The sequence below is a fragment of the Lissotriton helveticus genome, chromosome 3_1, assembly GCF_964261635.1.
Source record: "Lissotriton helveticus chromosome 3_1, aLisHel1.1, whole genome shotgun sequence".
Classification (NCBI taxonomy): Eukaryota; Metazoa; Chordata; class Amphibia; order Caudata; family Salamandridae; genus Lissotriton; species Lissotriton helveticus.
The window spans coordinates 767772877-767792168 of record NC_136061.1 but is presented as its reverse complement, the minus strand read 5'-3'; the positions used below and the strand labels follow the sequence as shown (position 1 = coordinate 767792168).

The following is a 19292-nucleotide window of genomic DNA, read 5'->3' as shown; positions in this document are numbered from 1 at the left end:
GAAGGAAACAAGCTTCCGGGGACCGGTTTCTGGCATTACAGCCGTCTTCGGCCCGGCTTGCTTGAATCCTGATGGTGCAATGAGCAAGTCCATTCTTAGACATTGTAAGTGCAGTGCTGCCATTAAGAGTATATGGTTCTGGGAGCTTGTCATTACGGACTCCACAGCACCATAATGCCTACACTGAAAACTGAGAAGTTTGGAATCAAACTTCCCGCACATTAAAACCACACTGATGCCAGTGTGGGATCTAATGAAAAATGCACACAGAGGGCATCTTTGAAATTCCCCCTGAAAAACGACTAGCCTCTGGTGGGTTCCCTGACTAGTACACACCGGCCTGCTACCACGAGGCATGTTTCTGGACCCCCAGGGTGGGAGCCTATGCTCCCTAAGCCCAGAAACAAAGCCTTTCCTGGGCGGAGGTCTTCACACCTCCCCCAGGCCAAAAAGAGCCATCTGCTGCAGGGGAGCTTGAAAGGCCTGGCAGCCTTTGCAATGCAACACCCAGCCTCTCCTGCTATCAGGAGCAGGCCCCCTTCCTGTCTCCCCTCCCTTTCAGCGGGAAGGCAGGCGGGACAAACTAGCCAGCCCAGGAGGTGTGCCCACCTCTGCCTACTCCACATCTCTGGTGGGGGGGGCGAGGTGAAGCCCTCTCTCCCGTGCTCGCCATCTTGCGCTCCCCAATCAGGACTAGGGATTGTGCTCATTCCCCCATGTTGGGTGAGCACACCAAGGGTGTAGTCACCCTAAGGTCAGTAGCCCATTGGCTACTGACCTCAAGACCCCTAAAACGCCCCCAAAAGACAGTATTTAGGGGGCAGCCCTGAACCAAGAACTCCGATCCAGACAAGAAACAAGAAAGAATATAAGAAGGACCGAAGAGCCGTGCAGAGTTAACAAGAGGACGACGCCCACTGACTTGGCGGCAGCCCTACCGGGCTGTCTCCCCCTCGAATCTGCTCCTGCGAAATCCCAGTGTGTACTGCAGCCAGCAACCTCAAGAAACCCGGAGGACCTGCCTGCCATCCCTTCTAAAGACTGCATCTCCTGTGACCACCGGATTTGTTCAAACTGCAGCTTCTGGCAGCAGCTAGAGACCGCAAATCCAGCACACTCTGCACCCACCGAACCCGGCCCGAGCTCGAGTGGAAAAACACCACAAGGAGGTCAGCCCGGCGATCCTGACCTGAGATCCGGCAACCCCTGACCTGCCTCAAGCCTCCTGACGACGCCTGCAGCCTAAATCCAGAAGGCATTCCTAATCGCGACCAAAGATGGAAAGAAGATCCGACCCCAAAAGGCACCCCGGCACCCGACGCCCCACGGCCTTGTATGCCCAAACCGACGTTGCCTAACCAACTTACCTCTCCAAGTGGTGGTCACACCCAGAAGTCCTTCGTCTCCGTGCCTGCAGTGCCTTTGCAAACCGGAGGGCACCCAACCTCAAAACAGCACCCTGCACCCGGCCGCCCTACTGCCGCTGAGGGTGAAACAAAAGTGCATCACTGACCCGGGGGGACTTCTGAGTCTTACCCCAGAACCTTAACTCCCACAATCGATTACTTACCTGCAAACCGATAACCTGTTTTTCCTCCATAGGATAACATTGACAATTTTCTTCCGAAAAGTTTTTAAGTGTGGAGTTTTGGAAACTAAAAATATTCTTTAAAAATCACACAAATAACCAAAACATTTTTTCTTACCTGTTTGCAGGAAATGTCTCAGTGCTCGATCTAGGTATCTAGCACTGAGTTAGAAAAGCAACACAAAAAGTAAATTACCTCTAATTTACTGAAAAAGCCTATTCATTTCAATGCACTATTTTTCCTCCAAAAACGACTCTGTGTGGAGTTTTGAAATCTAAAAATATTCTTTCAAAATCATGGGAATAACCAAAACATAATTACTTACCATTTTCCAGTCAGGAAATGTCCCAGTGGTGAATCTAGGTATCCAGCATTGAGTTAGAAAAGTAACATAAAAAGTAACTTACCTATAATTTACTAAAAAAGCCTATTTATTTCTATGTACTGTTTTTGCTAAGTGTTGCAAACTACTGCATCCCCTGTAAATCAAACAAAGTACAATTGCTGTGGCATTTTCAAACTGTTCTATATCCAGTAACTTATTACTGAAAAGCATTTAATGCTTACCTGTGCCAGGCTTGTTTGGTTCTAAAAATAAAACAACAGTATATATTTTTATACAAACACAATTGGTTTAGAGTTCAGTTATTGAGTGTGTGAATTAATTTGCTGACTAAGTGTGTACATCAAATGCTTAACCCTGTCCTCTGCTACTGCCTTACTGTTCGATCACTACCACAATTAGAGAGTAAGGTTCTATCTAACTTTAACTTCTGCCTACCGATGGGGTCCCTTGGACTCTATACTCACAATACCTCATTTTGGTGTAGTATATATAGAGGCAGTTTCCTACAGTATGTAAGTAGTTAACTGGATTAGTGAATGGATGTGTGAGTAGCTGTATGAGTAAGTGAGTGGTTGTATGGATAAGAGTGCTAGTATGAGTGGCTGTGTGGGTCAGTGAGTGGTTGTGTGACTGGATGTATTAGTAAGTGGCTCTATGGGTGAGTGAATGCTAGTGTGAGTGGATGTATGGTTGAGTGAGTGGGTGTGTGAGTGGCTTTGCGGGTGAGTGGGTGTGTAAGTGACTGTATGGGTGGGTGATTTGGTTGTTTTAGTGACTCTGTGAGTGAGTGAGTCGGTGCTTGATTCATTGAATGGGTTTGTCAATGGGTATGCGAGTGGTTGTGTGGCTGATTTTGTGGGCGATGTCATCAATGATGTCATTTGAGATGCCATCTGTAATGTCATTGACCGTGTCATGAATGATGTAATATCTGAGGTCATAAGCTGTGCATTGCAGGGGCATATGTAATAGTTAGCTCAGGTAACTCTAACTGCTGAATTTCACCGGTTTTGTACGAGTGAAATGTGAGCCTATCTAGAATGTCCCTGTGACCTTTGGGTTTTTTCTGTGAATTTCTAAGGTGTTTTAATTCAATTTCCTAACTATGCGTCCCTGTAACCTTTGGTTGTTTAGTGAATTTCTAAGGTTTTTAAAATTCTATTTCCTTACTAAAACGTCTGTGTAACCAAACACCTGCTAAACAGTTTCTCTTACACAACACTTGGTATAAATGTCTACATTTGTACCCAGATACACCTCCTTCGATATTTCTTCTAATAGGACTTTTCCTTCACCTTTACATTGTGGGCTTTTACCAACCTTTCTTTCCATGCTCCTGTAGCTCTGTTGCTATGGTGAATAATATTCTAACATTCTGAGCTACTAGCAGGTCACAAGTTCACAACACTTTGTAGACTAGCATGCTAACTGTAGCAGGAGTGGTTGAATGTTTGGATTGACACGCATATCTGATACTTCATTACATTTTGTTAATATTAGAAAAGCCAATGTCATATCTTCTTATGTTCTTTTCATTAATACAACCTAGTTTTAACCACTACCATATTTATATCAGCCAATCAACTTTCTTGTTTGAAATTTTAGTGTCTGGCCATCTTTTTAACTGACTTCTTTTTCAAATCTATTTCATTCTGCTGCAGCCCCCTCCTGTGTGCTACAGCTCCTGCCTTTGAAAATGGTTAGAGTGTGGATTGTGGGCCATAGCTATGTGTTTTAGATCAGAGAGTCTGTTAGTAGAGTAATAGTGACAAGGAGCTGGGTTTGTGTAATGTTGATTACTTGCACTAGCCAGAGAGGATTAAAGTGGCACCAGTTGCTTCCATTGTTTGAAAGCATTATAGATTGCCAACTTCCAGCCCTCCTGATTCACTTTAGTGGCAATGACCTGAGCACACTGACTTTGGTAGGATTGGAAATCCTAATGAAGGATACCTTTGGAAAGCTAATGGCACTTTTACCTCACACTGACTCCTTCACTTATGCCAGAGGCTGAAATGGAAGTGGTCATCTGAATTCTGTCCACAGATAGACCAAGCTAGGAAACATGTTGATAAAGGTTTTTCTGTATTTCTAAGGGACCATAACACGGGCTATATCTATAATAACAACTTGTGCTTTGACATGGATGGAATTTTCAGAGCTGATGGAGTGCATTTTACTGAGAAAGGCAACAGGGTGTTCCTGAACAATTTGAAAGACTGCATCCTGTTTTATGTTTAGTGATGACACATAATAATCACAAAGGCTCCTTTCAGAGCCACCCTATTCCTCAACCACTTTTTTGTAAATCTTTTTTTTTCTTAATTCCTGACTGCTAATCCATCATGGATCTGCAAACCAAAAGCACACATTCAATGCAAAGCAGCACATTTTCATGAAGAGTGTTCTCGGTGGACCTATCGGTGTGTTGATGTCTGAGTGGGTCTGCGAGTGGGTGCATGAGTTTCTGAGTGGGTCTGTCAATGTGTGTAAGTGTCTGAGTGGGTCTTGGAGTGTGTGCATGAGTGTCTGAATAGGTGTGTGCGTGGGTGTGTGAGTATGTCAGTGGGTCTGCGTGTGAGAGTTACTCTGAGTGGGTGCTGGAGTTTCTGAGTGGGGCTGTGAGTGGGTGCATAACTGACTGAGTAGGTCTCTGAGTAGTTGTGTGAATATTTGAGTGGGTCTGTGAGTAGTAGCTTGAGTCTCAATAGGTCTGTGAGTGGATACATAAATGTCTGAGAGGGCATGTGCGTGAGTGTGACTCTGAGTGGATATGTGAGTGGGTGCATGACTCTTTCAGTAGATCAGTGAGTCAGTGCGTCACTGTCGGAGTATGTCCGTGCGTCACTTTCTGAGTACGTCTGTGAATGAGTGCATAAGTCTTTGACTGGGTCTATGAGTAACTACCACTGTAAGTGGGTCTGTAAGTGTGTGCATGAGTCTTTGAGTGGATCTGTGAGTGGGTGCAGGAGTATCTTAGTTGATCTGTGACTGGGTACATAGGTCTCTGAGTGGATCTGTGTATATGAGTATCTGAGTGGGTATGTGAATGAATGTGTGACTGTCTGAGTGGCTCTGTGAGTGGCTGCATGAGTGAGTGGGCCTGTGAGTGGATGTGTGAGTGTCTCAGTGGGTCTGTGAGTGGGTGCATGAATGTCTGAGTGAGGGTGTGAATGGGTGTGTCTGTGTGGGCCTGTGAATGGGTGCGTCAGTGTGGGTGTGTGATTGAGTGCATGAGTGTCTGAGTGGGTCTGTGAGTGGGTGCATGAGTGGATCTGGGAGTGGGTGCCTTATTCTCTGAGTGGGTTTGTAAGTGGATGCATGAGTACCTCAGTGGTGTGTGAGTGGGCGTATGACTGAGTGGGTGCGAAGTCTCTGAGTGAGTCTGTGAGTGGGTGTATGACAGGCTGAGTATATTTGAGGATATTTGAGTGGGTCTGTGAGTAGGTGCGTGAACGTCTTAATAGGTCTGTGAGTGGATATGTGAATGTCTGAGAGGGTCTGTGAGTTAGTGTGTGACTGAGTGGATATGTGACTGGGTGCATGACTCTTTCAGTGGATCTGTGAGTTGGTGCGTAACTGTCCGAGTATGTCTGTGAGTGGGTGCATGAGTATCTTAGTTGGTCTGTGATTCAAGACATAGGTCTCTGAGTGGATCTGAGAGTAGGTACATCACGGTCTGAATGAGAGTGTGAGTGAATGTGTGAGTCTCTGAGTGGGTGCATGAATGTCTGGGTGAGGGTGTGAGTGGGTATGTAAGTGGGTGCATGAGTGCCTGAGTGGATCTGGGAGTGGGTGCATGAGTCTGAGTGGGTTTGTGAGTGGGTGCATGAGTAGCTCAGTGAGTGGCAGTGGTTGCATGAGTCTAACTGGGTATGTAAGTGGGTGCGTAATTGTTATGAGTGGATGCATACATCTTTGAATGAGTCTGTAAGTGGGTGCATAAGTGTGTGAGTGAGTGCATAAGCATCTGACTGGCTCTATAAGTGGGTGCATAGGTGTGTGAGTGGGTCTGTTAGTGGGTTCGCTCATTGGGTGCATGAGTGTCTGAGTGGGTGTGAGAGTGTTTCTCTATATTTTAGTGTGGCTGTGAGAGTGCCTATATGTGTATGTTGGAGGGTATCACTGTCTTTTTTGAGAGTTAAAGTGGGTGCAACACGGGGGCCTGGTTGAGCCCCGCGATGGATCCCTGGATCTTGCGATTATGAGAATTTAAAAAAAAAGTATTTTCCACTACATTATACATGTTTCCTATTAATTTCCAACATACACAACAGGTCAGGGAACCTCTCATCTGACCCCTTCAGTTAAAAACTGAACACCATTTCAGTCCCGAGAACTGTTTCTTTGAGTTGAAATGGCAGCCGCAACTTTTCACTCAGGTTGCGGCCTGCCAATTAGGGATTTGAAGTAGGTGGATCTGCGTTCCCAGATATACAAATTTGGATTTCAGTTAATATCTCTAAAACTATTGAACAGATTTACACCAGACTATCCAAAGGCACTGCTCTGGACCAAGATCTAGCTTTCTGACAGATTTGGTGTGATTCCATTCAGTGGCTCGGGCTGTAATCGTGTTAAAAAACCCTATAGGAATTAACATGGGTAAAATGCGTTTTTGGACCGCCTCTTTACCCTCCCTTTTTTTTTTCTTGGGCCCGCTTCATGGATCACCCCAAAACTTTCCACACCACTGCTGAACTGAGGGTTGAATACTTATGGAGAATTTCACGAAGATTCGTCAAACAGCGCTAAAGCTATTGGCAAGGTAAAAATCTTGTTTCCTATGGAATCTAGGTCCTAACTGTAACTACCTACTGGCGACTGCCAGTGGTTAATACCAATTTGTTTATTCATTTTCCATCTTAAAACAATACTATAACTACCAAAGATCTAAGTGCACTTTAACCATTAACTAGAGAAATACAGAGAAATTTAGGGAACTATTGCAAGCAAAATATTAGGAGCTATGGGTCAAGACATGGAGAGCAGGTAAATAAGCAATCAGTTAAGACGGAGACAGAATATGTAGGATTGGAGTAGCTTCTTAAAAGTGAGCAGAACTGGTTGCATTCTTAGAGACAACCGGAGGGACATCCAGAGGCTCAGTGCGGCACTAGTGAAGGCCTGTTACAGTCCCAATTAAGTGATTAATTCCAGTGTTTGCAGTAAGAGCAAGGTTTTGCTCTGAAGGTCTCTCTTCCAGAGACTGTATGAAGTGAGTAAGGTAAGGAGGGCTACCCTAATGAATGGGCATGTGAGACTGACAATCGTTTTTGGACTACAGCCTTTCATGGATGAATAGCTAGCAAAATTCCTTTAGCACCAGTGTCCTATGACACTGGTGTCTATCCTGCCCACTTTGGCCATTTTCAAGATGTCAAACATCTTCAACCACACTATATCTTGACTTTGTGGGCTCGAGGAGTGTGTTAGGAGTGCATTATAGTAATCCTAGTACACTTTCACTTCCAATATCAAAATCCATATTGAAGCAGCTACTCTAATCCAATAAACCAAGAGAAACAAGTCTAGTAGAACAAATGTTAATATTAATTGGGATTTGTAAAGCGCCTAATACCGGCAGAGAGAGAGTACCCATAGCCCCCCCAGATGAGTCATTGTTAGCCCCAGGTCAACCTCTTATTATGTCCAGGCCTCTGTGAAGAGGAAAGTCTTCAGTTTTTTCCTAAACGGAAGGAAGGCTGTTTCTGACCGGAGGTATCCTGGTGGCTTGTTCCACAGCTGCGGGATCAAGACCGAAAAGGCTTGACCCCTTTAGTCGTTTTGAGAGAACCATGGACAGGCCAACCAGCCACCCTCGGATGACCAGAGGGTACGACCCGGGACGTATCTCCCTAAGCGCTCATTGATGTATCCTGGGGCCTGTCCATGAAGGGCCTTATGGGCAATGCAGAGGCATTTGAATCTGGCTCACTGTTTGACGGGGAGCCAATGTAGCTGTTGCAGAAGAGGTGTGGCCGGTGCCCGTCTGGGCAGCTTGAAGATCAGCCTGGCTGCATCATTAATCGCTACCTGCAGCTTGCCTAGCAGCCTCTCATGCAATCCAATATATAGCGCATTGCCATAATCTAGGCGCGACATAATCAGTGCGGTCACCACCGTCCACATGGTGGAAAATGAGAGGAGGGGTGATAATTTCCTCAGCTACCTCAGCAGGCACACACGGGTCCCAACCACGGAGGACACTTGATTAGACAGTGTGAATGTGTTGTCTATTTTAATGCCAAGGATTTTTACGACTGGAGCTGTAGTAGGTGTGTCTCCCAGCTCCTGTGGCCAGAAGAGGTCAGTCCACAGGTTGTTACTTGTGGTGATAGCTAGGACCTTCGTTTTGTCTGGGTTAACTTTAAGTGAGTTAGCTGTCTTTCAATTGACCACGTATCTAAGGATATTTTGCACGCATGCATGGGCTTGTGAGGTTTAATTGCATGTCGTCGGTGTAGTTAAACACCTGGCAGTCCATACGGGCCAGGGCCCCCACTAAAGGTCTGAGATAGATATTGAACAGAAGCGGCGATAGTGCCGACCCTTGAGGGACTCCGGAGGTTAGTGTCCCTCTATTGGACACACAGTCACCCATCTGGATCCTTTGAGTCCGGTCTGTCAGGAAGGAGGTGATTCATTGGTGTACCATCCTGCAGATACCCACGCCCTTCATTTGTGCCAAGAGCTGGCAGTGGTTGACCTTGTCAAACGCAGCTGAGAGGTCTAGTAGGACCAGGGCACACATCTTTTGCAGTCGGCTGTGAGCCTAATTTCGTCCAGCACAGACAGCATCACCAACTCTACTGTGGTGAGACCTGAATCCTGCCTGCCGACCCTCAAATAGCTGATGTTCTTCTATAAATAGGGACAGGGTTTTGAGGACATGCTGTTCCATTATTTTAGCCAAGAAAGGGAGTTGAGATATGGGCCTATAGTTCTTCATGTGAGTGGTGTCAGCTCCCACCTTTTTCAGTAGGGGGGGTTACGCTGGCTTCCTTGAAGTTACTGGGAACCATCCCCGTTTCCAGCGAAGATTGATCAGGGCGAGGATCTCTCCCTCAATTGCTGGAAGGGCCAACTTGAATATCCTCCGTGGACATGGGTCTGCAGGTGAGCCTGATTTCATTCGGGCCGCAATGTGGGACAGGGAGTCATGGTCTAGCCTTGGGAAGGAGGCGATGCGTTCTTTCGTGTCACATTGTGGTTCCTCCATAACCAGGGAGCTCTGACTGATGGGGGTGTTATGAATGTCCGTTAAGATGTCCTTTACTTTATATAGGAATAAGGACAGGAACCTGTTGCTGTGTTCCTGGCTGGTGACTGCTTCCTGTGTCTGCTTTTTACTGAGCTCCTTCAGAATTCTAAAGGTTTCTTTTTGTTTGTTTTCTGCCTCCATGATCTTGGTCTCATTGTACTCTGCCTTTCTTGTAAGGATGGCTTTTTTGTATGTGGCTAGCATGGCCCTGTATTTTTGAAGCGCTTCAGGGTCGTATGACTTACGCCACTGTCTTTCATGCTGGTGTAGGATCCTGTCTGTCCCCTTAGTTCTTCCGGCAAAGGAACCTGGGGGCTCCCTTGCCCTTTTTCCTCACCTTTATCAAGGAGCCGGAGCCACCCTATTGATGGCTGCTATCAGCTGGTTGGTGATGGATTCACTCTTCTCGAGATCCTCCAGCCTAAATCTCGTCAGCGAGTTGCCTCGCAGAGCATCCCCTAGGCTATCTGCCACAATTTTGCTCCAGCTACGTACCATTTTCCATTCCGGATGGGGTTGCGTGGGGCGCCTAGCTTGGGGGATCTGAAAGCTGATCGGGTAGTGGTCCGACCAACTACAAGGTTTGATATCCGTCAGTTTAGCCTGTGGCTGAGTGTACCAGATGAGGTCTAGGGTATGTCCTTTCTCATGGGAGATGGAATCCACTAGCTGCTGCAGCCCCAATGTGGACATGGTCTCTTCTAACTGCCTGGCCTGTGCCTCTTTCGGTAGCTGGTCCCAATGGTAGTTGAAATCACCCACTACCAGGAAATGCTGGTATCCAGAACGTAGGTTGGTGATTAATTCAGTAAGGCGGTCGTTGACCCGGGGGGTTGATCGAGGGGGACGGTACACCACCCTTATTGCCAGGCATGAAGGCTTGGAGCATTCTTTTGCCACCAAAATTACGGTGCCTTCTAGGTTTTCTCCAGCCAGTTTTTCGATTGCTAGCGGTTTATTATAGAGTAGCACTACCCCACTCTTTTCCCATCCTGCCTATTATGTCATAGGGCGTCGTACTCATCAAGCCAGGTTTCTGTGACTGCTAGGATGTTAGGGGACTCCTCTTGAAGGAGGGTGAAGATCTCCAGGCTATGCTTCTGAAGGGAGCGTGTGTTGAGTACTAGTGTCTTTAGATCCTTAATGTTTCCTGGACCTGTACCCTTAGGGCTCTGGGGCTGTGCAGCCCTCTCCTCTCCCCTGTGTAGTGAGAAGCTTCTCGGCTAAGAGTATGCCCTCTACCTGTGGTTCCAGGGGGAGATCCTTGCACTCTAAAGCCCGTAGCTCTTCCGCCGAGTATGATTGAATTTGACCAGGGGTCCTGGCCCCTGGTCGGGTACGTACGGGTGCAGACAGGCTTGCCCTAGGCAGGGTCTTCCAGCAACCAGACAATGGATACACAACAATTGTCTTGGCATCCTGCTCCCTTCCTTTCAAGTGTACTTCAGTTTTATATGTAAACCCTGCAGACCAGTTGAGCAGGATTTGACTCTCCAGCAGGATTTTTCAATGTGTCAAAGAGGATGCTCACAGCCCACACTATTCATAACCTTTGAGGTTCACAGGATTCAGCACTGCCCATTTAGGTCAGCTTGTCTGCCCCTTAGAGGTATTTCAAATCTCTTTTATACCTATTCAAATGTTAATTCCTAGCTGGGAGAAGTTGGCAAATTAGTCTCCAGGAATGTCAGGCACGGAAATTGTAACTTTCTAAAAGTTCCTTCTCTTTATAGTTATTAAGAATCCAACTTCACCATTGAATTGGATTTTTAATAACTGTTAAAATGTTTGTTTGATTATTTTTCTAGGAAGTCCCATTGGATGAAGTATTACGATTTCAATCAGTACTCTGGTTTTCTACATAGAACAGCTAGCCCTGTGAAAAATGGTCTTCAGTGTTAGTCACTGTAAGGACATGTCAACATTAAATTTGTACATATCCTACTTTTAAATACCATGCCTCCTGCATGGTGGACTGTAAGGCCTACTTAAGAGTGGCTTATTATTATATAAAAGGGAGGTTTTGACCTGTCAAAAGGGTTATTTTGACAGGTCGAATTGCAGTTTTAAAACTGCTAGTGTCAAGCTACATAGAGTAGGCCTGAAGCCATATTTGCAGTGCCACTGTAGTAGATAGCACAATAGGTGCTGCAGTACACTTTTGGCATTTAAGGTCAGGCCCTGGGTGCACTTTGTACCATATACTAGAAATATAGGCAAGTTAAATATGCCAATTAGGATTATGCCAATTCAACCATGTTTAAAGGGTCAGCACAAGGCATTTACTACTGGTTATGCGGGGAAAAATTCTAAATCCCAAAAAATCTAAGGTTAAGCAAAAGACGAGAAATCTAGGGTGAACACGCAGAAATGACGTATTTCCTACACCGACCTCGAAAATTAGCTCTGAAAGGGCATAATTCACCATATATTGTGCTCATTGTCTGCTGTATACCACCGGCAATACACATGTTACTCAAATATACTTTTTTTAAAAACAGCTTTCAATTTGAAGTGGGTAGCAAAACCATTGGTTCAATAGTACCTTCTTAGATTGAAAGATTGCATTGAGATTGAATTTGACATTACTACCTTCTTATTATTTTGCTTCTCCAGAGCTAAGACCATACATACTCTGTGGGCAAAAAATCTTTAAATTGGCAACCCTATAATGCATACTTCGTGATTCAAAGTTATTGTTTCTGGGTGGAGGGAGGCCTCTCAATAGGCCCTATGTCGAAAACAAAACCTACTCGCTTGGTGGCAATGAGTAATCAAACTAGAACCAAAACAACAAAACAACTCCTACCATGACCTCTTATCACATTTGGCACTCTGCTGACTAAAGTAAGGGGCTTGAAATCCTCAATGTCGCCCATTGAAAAAACTGTGGCAGACATCATTAAAGTGATTACGCTTATTCAGACTCAACTAACCAACATGAAAACAGAAAATAGGACAAACAGATGCATGCCTGAATGATATAGAATGCAGATAGCAGGAGTCGCCTTACTGGAGTAATCATATATGAAAACTGCAATGTAAGGTGACTGGCCCCCGCCACCCTCAGCCGCATCATGAAGTATAATATTTCCGTGGCCACCAGTTACTCCTCCCCAGTAGTGACTGGTACTGCTGGTATTAATCAAACTCACTTATTGTAACACGCGATCATTAGTAAAACATCAATTGGATATTTTCCTACTTCTTACGTCGGATAAACCCGACGTTCTCCTCCTGACCAAAACCTGGCTCACTCAGGACTCTCTGCCTGACATCTTAGCTGCCCTCCCGTCGGACTATTACATCTTGTCCGCCATACGAACATTGGGAAAGGCAGGGGGAGGAGTCGCGGCAATTATTAATAAAAATCTTAGATTTATCACCCTGACCCCCCTTGCACTCCCAGAGGTTGAGAATCTGGTTGTACAACTTAACACAGAGACTGGTTCCCTGGTATTAGTTCTTTTTTATCGCCCCCCCTAAGTCAATGCCTAATTTTCCCTCCACCCTAAGCGAGCAATTGGCTTCGCTGGTGATCAATTATGATAAGGTGATCTTGGTCGGGGATCTTAACTATTGGTTTAACGATATCTCAGGGGGGCCACAGGCTGCTGAGCTATCCGAACTCCTATCCAATCTGAATCTATCTCAACATGTACATAGTCCAACCCACGAAAAGGGACACATCCTGGACCATATTTGGTCACACAATGTCTCCCTTTCGATTCCCATGATTATGCCATGTATCTGGTCAGACCATCATATGATAAATTTTACTGTCCCACTTATCACCCGAGGACAATGCCCTCCTTTAGTAGGGGGCGAAACGAGGAAATGGAACTCGTTAAACAAATCTGACTTTCTCGCAACCCTGGAGAACTCTGCTCCGACCCTTGGACATGACGTTAACATTATGATGGAAGAAATCACAGAATGGCTATCTTCAGCCACTAATATTCATGCCCCCATTGTCAAATTCTCTCGGGCTCGTCACTTTGAGGCGCACAAATGGTTCTCCCCTGAACTCAAACAACAAAAACTTGAATTGCGCAAATCCGAGAGGAAATGGAGATCAAACTATTCAAACGCTGATAGGTTATCTTTTGTTAATAACCGTAGAGACTATAAGACTGCTATTTCCACCACCAAAACAGCCTACTTCTCCTCCAAACTCCTTAATGCTACAAATAAATCTAAAGAGATCTTTAAGATTGTCAATGAGTTATGCAACAACTCTAGAACCTCCTTGACACAGACCCCCACTGAGGAACTCTGCAATTCTTTAAACCAATTTTTCGTAGATAAAATTCTGTCCATAAAATGCAGTCTCCCCAATACTCTTAATTGGGTACTGTTGGAAGACACTGCCATTAATCAAAGGGTTTTAAACTCCTTTCCGCCTATCTGTACAAAAACTTTGATCTCACTTGCGTCCCGCGTCAAATCAGGCTCTCCCATGGACTGCTGCCCTCCGCATGTCTTTAAAGAGATATTTACCACCTTACCCCAGAGTGTACTTCCTCTCTTAAATGAGTCATTACTACAAGGCACAGTCCCTATGGCGTTCAAACATGCCACAGTAGTTCCTCTCTTAAAAAAGCCGGGGGCTGATGCCACCCAACTTGCGAACTATCGTCCCATCTCCCTCCTTCCCTTCTTCGCAAAAATCTTAGAGGCTCATGTCGCCAGCAGCCTGTCTAACTTCATCGAAGACTCTGAGTATATTGAGTCTAACCAAGCCGGTTTCCGCCCGGGTCACTCCACCGAGGCTGTTATCCTGGCGGTACTGGACACTCTCAGAGTCAATACTGACAGGGGTGAACATCAAGCCCTGGTACTTCTGGATCTGTCGGCCGCGTTCGACACGGTCGACCACACCATCTTGTCTAGCCGTGTCGAACAGGCCGGCCTGCGAGGCCCCGCCTTAGAATGGATTAAATCCTTCCTAGCTGGCCGCACTCAGGCGGTCAGGCTAGGAAAGTTCTCTGCCCCCAATCTCCCCATCACCTGCGGGGTGCCACAGGGCTCCTCGCTCTCCCCTGTGCTCTTCAACTTATATATAAAACCTTTGCTTCACTCATTAAAAAACAGAAATATTACAGTATTTAATTATGCAGACGATCTTCAGATTATTTTTTCCCTCCGTTCCCCCAGTGCTATGAGTGACTTTCATACCACCATGCTCCACATCCAACGTTGGATGGATGTGAACCATCTGAAGCTCAACCCTGGAAAAACAGAGCTAGTCCTGCCTGGAAATAGCAGGAATAGCTGGGGTCCGCAATTTTAGCCGTCTGAACTCGGTCCTCCTCCTGTCCCGTCCCACTCTGTGAAAAGCCTTGGCATTACTATCAACGCTGACCTCTCACTTAATGGACAGGTTGGCTCTGTGATCTCTTCCAGTCTTCATCAAATGCGAAAAATAAGGAAAATTGCTCATTTGCTAACTCATTCTGCTCTGATCCAGGTGGTGATTGCCCTTGTCCTCTCACGGCTTGACTTCTCCAACTCAATCTATCTTGGTCTCCCTCTTGGCTTGCAAAAACGACTGCAGATGATCCAAAACCAGGCTGTTAGACTCGTCTTTAAACAGCCTAAATGGTCCTCAGTCAGACCCTACCTGGCCCAACTTCATTGGTTGCCAATAGCTCACCGGATATCTTTCAAGACAGGCTGTTTAGCTTTCAAAGCCTTCCATGGAAGGAGCCCTAGATTTATTAGTGGCATTCTTACCAAATACTCCCCCCGGCACAGCCTGCTTTCAGCCCATCCTCTTCTGTTTGATACCCCCCCGTTCAGACTGAAACGTCAGGGAGGGTGTAGCTTCTCTCGCCTTGCCCCAAGATTGTGGAATTCCCTTCCCCTAGCTTTGAGAAGTTGCAACGACCTCCTTGGTTTTAGAAGAGCTTTAAAAACTTTGCTATTTGAGCAGGCGTATGCCTAAGGGCCCGGCTCGCACTTGACTTCAGCTATTAGCGCCATGAAACCCTTGGGTGTACGCGAGCTTAATAAATTCCTATTAACAATAACAATAACCTCAATGACCTTCGTTAGTTGCATTAAATACGAATCTAGGCAGTCTGCAAAAAAGAGACTATATGATATCCTTCCTTGTGTCCTTTCTCCCAACTTTACTTCACATTGAGTGTCAACCACTTCTAGATTTCAGTCCTACTCGGACTGTGTTCCCGGTGGTCCAGTTGCCTGAGGCCAATGAACACCTGTCCATTAAAACACAAAATGCTTGCAAAATTACATACGCTGAGGAAAGGAATGGTCTCTTTCAATACAACAACTATAAGATCACAATTGTTTTCCAGGGATAGTAACCTTATTAGGAATAAATGATTTGCCCTTCGGCCCATCCTGAAAAATTAGGACATCAATTTTGTTCTCCTTGAACCAGCTATGTTGATTTTCAACATAAACGGGTGCACCTGAGAATTTGATGACCCAGAGGTGTTTGCATCCTTCTCGTTCACTTTGGGGGTATCACCAATGAATATTAGGCCTGTCCCATCTATATTAGGAGGCTGAACTGCTCAGGTGGAGCCATTACTTTAAGAAAAAGATCGGTTTAATCTTTGGACTGTAGATGGCACTTTAAGATACTCCCACATGCTCTGCAAGTGTACTGCTCAAGAACTGGGCCGCACAGCTCATGATGAATCTTGACCACTCTTATAAGAATGCTAATGACTTCTGTAACCAAGGCATAGTGCCCTGATACATTGAAAGGGATGCGTATTAAGTTTGCTGATAGCAACTGCGGCGCGTCCTTTGGAGCAGATTCAGACTCACAGTTCTGTTAATTCCTGCAATGGACAACTGATTTGGCAATCTTCTCATTAAATGTGAATGGTATGACTAATAACATCACAAGGGGGAAGTCTTTGCATTCTTGGCTTTGAAAAAGCCTAATAAGTCTTACTACAAGACACCCACTTATCACCCCTGCAAACTGCTAAGCTGTGCAGAGACTAGGTAGGCAAAGTTACCACAGCTTCCTGACTCACCTCCAGAAAAGGTGGGGAGCTCTAATTAGCCATAACAACGGATCTGTGTGGGTTCTGAAGACTTGAGATGACAAAACTGGCCTTTGGATTTGCCAAACTGTCCTTACAAAGCTATTACTTTGTGATTGGATTGGTATATGCCTGAATACGGGCACGTCTCGATACTTCTGTGTTCTAAGCAGAATTCTTGCTGAGCTTCACAATTCCAAATTATTATTTAGAGGTGACTGAATTGTTGCACCAAATTCAGTGCTGGATAGATTTGGCCCTCCAAGCAATTTGTGTAGTCTGGACAGATGTGTTCTCATGGATCTGTGAACTGTGGCGAACTGTGCTGTAGTAGAACCCTGACAACTATTTAATCCCACTGACAGGCAATATATTTTTCTTTTGTATGTACACAGCACAATAAACAAGGATTGACTATTTCTAACTCGCAGCCCGTTTGCTATATGCAGTATGTCATTGGTCAATTATTGATAATGGAATTTCAGATCACTCCATAGTTAGGTTTAATCTTTGGAATTACAAACTCCAAAATCACGTAGATGGAGAATACAGACTTTGAAATCTACATAACTGACTGATAAAGAAAATATTGCCCGCCCACCTACCTCAAGGACTATATGAACTTAAATGATGTCTCAGTCCCCCCAGCCCCTCTTTGCAGCCCGCAAAACCAATGTCCGGGGTCACAAAATGAAAGACATGGCCATAACCGAGTACTACATTTTTGAGAAGCAGCACTTTTTGGAAACTGATGTAACTACCCTTTTGAAGCAATACTGCAAATGACTGACATCCAACTTGATAACAGAATAAGAAAGACAAAACTTGAATTTAAATCTATTTTTACATCCAAAGCGGAATGGCTCTTGCAACCACTGAAGCATAAGACCTACGAGCAAGGGGAGAAGGATGGTCCACTATTTGTGTCCCCAAGATATTGCATTTAAAGTCTACTACTCCTCCCACTATTCATCGAACTGTGGATACACAGTTTCACAAGAGACCACCTTCTTAGAGGCACTCCAGTTGCCCAAAAGTAGACATTACAGAGGAAGAAGTCTGTGAAGCAATCAAGGCGATGCCCATAAGTAAAGCTCTTGGAGAAGATGGCCTTCCTCTTGAGTTTTATAAAAACAACTGCCCCTGTAGTGATTCTCTTATTACTTAGAGTCTACAATGAATCAAACTTTCCTGAAGGTTTGTATTCTGAATTTGATAAGGCACTTATTTCCTTAATATTGAAACTGAACCGAGATCCGAAGTTGTGCTCTATCTATAGATAAGTTTCACTTATCAACACAGACATAAAGATATTGGTGAAGTTCTTGGCCACCAGGTTAACAAAGTTTCTACCACTACTGACACAAGAGTCAGGTTAGGTTAGTACCGGGCAGTTCCTCCGCCAACTTTTTTTGGACCATCATGCATCTCATGGAAACAAAGGCATGTATAACAAGAGGTCCTGGGGATCTCCTTCTTTGCCAGAATGCCCCCTCTTCAGAATCAGAAGGATCTTCAGCCTTGGACCTAAATTCACCTAACTGTTTGGATGGCTGTACCAAACTCCCACTGCTGCCATCAGTAGTGGAGGATATTTACTTGAGACTTTACCATCTAACGCAGTACAAGGCAAGGCACCTCTCCTCTTTCTTCCCATGCTTGAACCCTTGGAAACAGCTATCAGAAAATTGCACAAGATTCATGGTCCCCTTACCGAGGAAGGTGAGCTAAAAATATTCCTCTTTGCAGATGACACTATGTTGAATCTTACAAATTCAGTGAACTTTTTGCATGCCTCTCTAAGTATAATTTTCGCCTTTTCAGGCTATATAATAAACTGAGACCAAAGTGACACACTACCCATGAACTCCTTTACCATGAATACAGCACTTGTGACCTTCCATCTTGTGGATGCTGGACAAGTTGAAATACCTTGGCATCTGGATTGGCTGGAACGTTAACCTAATGATAACGGAAAACATTCATAACCTGATTGATAGCTCAAGATGGACACTTCTCGAACGGAAATACCTACCTCTGTCAGTCTGAGGTAGGATTCAAATGATTAAAATGGTCATAAGCCCGAGATTTGATTACGTTTTTACCAAGTTGCCTTTCCAAGTCACAAGGTAACTCTATTTGAGATAGATGCAGCTGAAGCTCAAAATAAAGAAATAATACTTCCCTACAAGCTCAGGAGGACTCAGTTTGCCAGAAATGGAACTGTATTATGTAGCACATCATCTCTTACAGTTGGCCCACACTTTTCCAGTCTGTTTGGAAACCCAGTATTGGGCCATCACTGAATGCAGCTCTTGGGAAATTCTTCAGGATCATCGTGTCTATGGGGTACGGAGTTCTAGTAAGCCAGATAATATGCTGATTTACACCACAGAGAACCCCTTGATGAAAGCACATATGCGACTAAAGCTAAATGTGTTCCTTCACCTTAATTCAGCCCTGTTTAACAATGCAACGAGCATCATTGATGGGGAAATGATTGACTAGGGAACATTGTGTGCTTCTGCTATAGACACCGTGCAACATGTTTTGGCGAATGATGAGCTAACATCCCTTTGAGATCTGTTTACTTATTTCGATCTTCCCAGAAAACAAGAGTGTAAATACCTAACTGAAGCATTGCCTGGTCAGGACTGTAGGACCAGCTTCCGTGAAACTTTCAGTGATAGAGTAGCTATGGGGACGTAATCTCTGGCCTTTACTCATTGCTAATAGAGAAACTGTGTGCCAAATCCTTGTGTACTGCTCTCGGGCAACTGTGGCAGTCTTTGCAGGCAGTACTCTATACCGATCAATACTAGATCAATTTGAGGGAACCTCGCGATAAAGGTCTAGGAGAGGCTTGACTAAACTTTGTGTCGGTTAAAATACTGCATGGCTGGCACTGGTCACCTGTGGAACTCTTTATGTTGCGCTTGGGTGGTTAAGGCACTTGCTGGAGTTGCTGAGCCCCTGGAGCGTATACCAATCCTATCCTATGGTCTTACCCAGCAATACGGTTATGCTGACAACAAGTCTGGAGCACACTAAATAGAAAATGCGAC

General features: G+C 45.0%; 1 protein-coding gene across 4 annotated transcripts in view; it reads left to right on the top strand.

The window, feature by feature from the left end:
* AKIP1 (A-kinase interacting protein 1) overlaps positions 1-19292 on the top strand; it is a 202340-nt gene that overhangs the window by 157209 nt on the left and 25839 nt on the right. The gene's annotated exons all lie outside the window — the stretch shown is intronic.